The sequence below is a fragment of the Xenia sp. Carnegie-2017 genome, unplaced genomic scaffold (assembly GCF_021976095.1).
Source record: "Xenia sp. Carnegie-2017 unplaced genomic scaffold, XeniaSp_v1 HiC_scaffold_6, whole genome shotgun sequence".
Classification (NCBI taxonomy): Eukaryota; Metazoa; Cnidaria; class Anthozoa; order Malacalcyonacea; family Xeniidae; genus Xenia; species Xenia sp. Carnegie-2017.
This window is the reverse complement of record NW_025813526.1, coordinates 18766733-18771418: the sequence shown is the minus strand read 5'-3', so window position 1 is coordinate 18771418 and position 4686 is coordinate 18766733. Positions and strand designations below refer to the sequence as shown.

Below are 4686 nucleotides of genomic sequence, written 5' to 3'. Positions count from 1 at the left end.
ATTTGTGATTGTTTATAAAACCCCATCAAAATCAACAAATGTTTGTCATATCAAAAATGCCTTTCAACAAAGACACAGAAACGACACAAAAATAGTGATCAAGCAAATCTGTGGCAACTAATTGTTCCATAGTTATCTAACGCGAAATTTTCGAAATATAAAGATCTAGATAATAAACTTAATACTCTCTTTTGATGTAAATATTCTGGCCTATTTTTAAAATAATATTAATGGTTGTACCTTGACATACCATCTAAATTGACCAAAGATCTTTATAATTTTGTTGAGTGTTTTTGGTTGACGATTCAGAATATGTCTAACAGAAGATTTGTAAATTGTATAAGACGTAACAAATTAATGAAAAAAGTAAAATGTTGTACACGTTTTGATAAAAGCCGCGTTAGAAAAAGTAAAATTATTGCACATAATGACGTGCATAACTAACATTCTTTAACGTGTCATTATTTTGACTCATCTTGTCAGTTTTGCAGCTTCTACATACATATAATACTTAAAAAAAACTTTTGGAATGTGTACTTTATGTTAATGTGAGAAAGGTCAGTACTTTCCAATGGTAAAATGCCCAAAATAAATTACAGTTTGTTTAAAAATTTCGTAAAAATTGACAAATGTTGTCCGTATAACACATGCGTAGATTTGAAATTATTTATATAAGTTATTTGTGACTGATTACATTAAAACAAACAATTACAGATAAACTTTGAAATCAACATACCTTAACAAATTTAGAAAGATTAAAGAAGACGCAACCAACTACATGATGTGTTTGCTTCTGCTTGATAATAAAGGAATTGGAATGTTCAATAAATGCTTGATTTTAATCACCTGCTGTTTTTATTGTAAAATATTGAAAAATAATTTGATCAGGGTTGTGAGAAGCAAGTAAAAGTTGGGGGGCTCAAGATTTTAGGGGCAGTCTTTATTTAAAGAGAGAATCTCAGAGTAATTAATCTCGAAGTCTCTAATTATGAATAATTTTGTCACATCTCAGGAATCAGAGATACTTCAAAATTGATAGCGTTTGGACTTGACAGTTCATCATGCAACGTTTTGTCATTTTGGAACTTTTGACGCAAACAAATATTTTAAATAGTCTATCTTACAACAAGTTTAACAGTTATAGACCAGAAAATAATCACGTGTACTTTCACGTGAAGAAGTGAGCTTTTTACTCCAATTAGGCGCAATTTCTAAAGATATACCTAGCAAAACGTTTTTATGTCATCGTCTGTGCTACGAATAAGATATAAAGATAGATGACTGTATAAAAGAGGAAAAAAATTCTTTTTAATAAAAGCCATGTTACATAAAATTAAAATCATTCCGCATTTATAAGACGCATAACTGAAATTCTTTGACGTGTCATAATTTTGATTCATCTTGTTGATTTTTAGCCCTGCCGTACCAATGATATTTGATAAGACTAGTGAAATTAATTGTTGGTTATAATGCAAGAAAGGTCAGTATTTTGAAATGATAAATTATTCAATGTGTTATTGGGAAAATCCCACCAAAATCAACAGATGTATCAATATAAAACATATGAAGCGCGAATTCCATCACAAAAATTACATTCCATTTTTTTATGACAAATATAGCAAAATTCTAGACATAAGAACTTATATAAAATTTATTTGTGATTGTTTATAAAACCCCATCAAAATCAACAAATGTTGTTCATATCAAAAATGCCTTTCAACAAAGACACAGAAACAACACAAAAATAGTGATCCTGCAAATCTGTAGCAAATAATTGTTCCATAGATATCTAACACGAAATTTGCGAAATGTAAACATCTAGATAATAAACTTCATACTCTCTTTCAATGTAAATATTCTGGTCCTATATTGTATAAAATGTTGTACACGTCTTGATAAAAGCCATGTTAGAAAAAGTAAAATTATTGCACATAATGTCATGCATATCTAACATTCTTTGACGTATCATTATTTTGACTCAACACGTTAATTTATTAACTTTGCTGTATTAATATAATTTAAAATAAACGATTAGAGTAAATTGGTATTGATGTGAGAAATGTCGTATTTTCCACGTGTAATGTATCCAAATTAATCTGTGTTTGAAAATCCCACCAAAATGAAGAAAATTTATCCATATAAAACATACGTGGCACTAATTTATAAGTTATGTTTAACTACAATGTTCGTGACATCAAAACAAAACAATTGATACATGGACACAAAACATTAAATCAGAAGGTTAAAATACACTGTACTCAAAAGCGAGTAAACTTTAATATTAACATACCTTCACATATTTAGAAAGATTAAAAACGACGCAACCAACTACATGATGTGTTTGCTTTTGTTTAATAATAAAGAAATTGGAATGTTCAATAAATGCTTGATTTTAATCACCTGCTGTTTTTATTGTAAAATATTGAATTCTGTTCATACCCAATAAAGTATGAAATGCAAATTTTATATTTTAGCTATGACTGAAGTAAACAGAAAGAAGTTTTGTCTTGGAAGCTTTATGCCAATAAACCTTTCACAGTTTACTATTATTTATTTCAATAATTAAACATCCTAACTTACATGGAAACTAACTGAAATAATCAAAAAGGAAGACGGGCAGCCGGGCTTTTACAAATAAGATAGCTCAAAAATTAAATATTTATAATTTAGGAAGTTTAGAAAATCGATAAACAGAGTTACTCTGAAATTGTCAGCGTTCCAACTTTGAAACGTGGTCAATGAAGTTTCTTAATTTTGTAAACTTTTGATACGGATAAACAAATAACTTGATCAGGGGCGTGAGAAGCAAGTAAAAGTTAGGGGGCTCAAGATTTTAGGGGCAGTCTCTATTTAAAAAGGGAATTTCAGAGAAATTAATCTCGAAGTCTCTAGTTTTGATTAATATTGTCACATCTCAGTAATCAAAGATACTTCAAAATTGATAGCGTTTGGACTTGACAGTTCATTATGCATAGTTTTGTCATTTTGTGAACTTTAGATGCAAACAAATATGTTAAATTGTCTATCTTACAACAAGTTGAACAATTTTAGACCAGAAAAAATCACGTGTACTATCACTTAAAAAACAGAGCTTTCACTCTACGTAAGCGCAATTTCTAAAGACATACCTAGCAAAACGTTTTTATGTCATCATCTGTGTTAGAAATAGATAAATAGATAGACGACTATATCAATGAGGAAAATAATTCTTCATAATAAAAGCTATGTTACATAAACTTAAAATCATTCCGCATTTATGATGTGCATAGCTGAAATTCTGTGACGTGTCATGATTTTGACACATCCTGTTGATTTTTCAGACCTGTTCTATAAATAATATTTGAAATGAACTATCGGAATATTTGATTAATTACTTCGTATTGCTAGCGATGATGCTGGAAAGTTCAGTGTTTTCGAACGTTAAATTATCTAAAGTTTATTTTTGATTGTGTAACAAACCTCATCAATATCAACAAATGTTATTCATATCAAAAATGCCTTTCAACAAAGAAACATAAAGAGCACAAAAATAGTTATCATGCAAATCTGTAACAACTAATTGTTCCATAGATATCTAACGCGAAATTTGCGAAATGTAAACATCTAGATAATAAACTTCATACTCTCTTTCAATGTAAATATTCTGGTCCTATATTGTATAAAATGTTGTACACGTCTTGATAAAAGCCATGTTAGAAAAAGTAAAATTATTGCACTTAGTGTCATGCATATCTAACATTCTTTGACGTGTCATTATTTTGACTCAACACGTTAATTTATTAACTTTGTTGTATTAATATAATTTGAAATAAACGATTAGAGTAAATTGGTATTAATGTGAGAAAAGTCATATTTTCCACGTGTAATGTATCCAAAATTTATCTGTGTTTGAAAATCCCACCAAAATGAAGAAAATTTATCCATATAAAACATACGTGGCGCTAATTTATAAGTTATATTTAACTACAATATTCGTGACATTAAAACAAAGCAATTGATACATGGACACAAAACATTAAATCAGAAGGTTAAAATACACTGTTACATAAAGGCGAATAAGTTTTAATATTAACATACCTTTAAAAATTCAGAAAGATTAAAAACGACGCAACCAACTACATGATGTGTTTGCTTTTGCTTGATAATAAAGAAATTGGAATGTTCAATAAATGCTTGATTTTAATCACCTGCTGTTTTTATTGTAAAATATTGAATTCTGGTCATACCCAATAGAATATGAAATGCAAATTTTTTATTTTAGCTATGACTGAAGTAAACACAAAGAAGTTTTAACTTGGAAGCTTTATGCCAATAAACCTTTCCCAGTTTACTATTATTTATTTCAATTATTGAACATCGACTTACATGCAAACTGACTGAAATAATCATAATGGAAGACGGGGCAGCTAACTTTTTACAAGTGAGATAGCTCAAAAATTAAAGATATATAATTCAAGAAGTTAAGCGAATCCATAAACAGAGCTTCTCTTAAATTGTCCTTGTTCCAACTTTGAAACGTGTTTAATGAAGTTTTTTCATTTTGTAAACTTTTGATCCGGATAAACAAATAATCTAATTAGGGGGAGGGAAGCAAGTAAAAGTTGGGGAGCTCAAGATTTTAGGGGCAGTCTTTATTTAAAAATTGAATTTCATAGTAATTAATCTCGAAGTCTCTAATTTTGAATA

At 28.9% G+C, this 4686-nt stretch overlaps 1 long non-coding RNA gene across 1 annotated transcript; it reads right to left on the bottom strand.

The window, feature by feature from the left end:
* Positions 1 to 250: 250 nt before the first annotated feature.
* Positions 251 to 4178, bottom strand: LOC124458275. Its single transcript, XR_006953117.1, has 3 exons — positions 4078 to 4178; positions 737 to 793; positions 251 to 316 (listed from the first exon to the last, which is right to left on the bottom strand). It is a non-coding gene; the product is annotated as an uncharacterized LOC124458275 (long non-coding RNA).
* Positions 4179 to 4686: the final 508 nt, after the last annotated feature.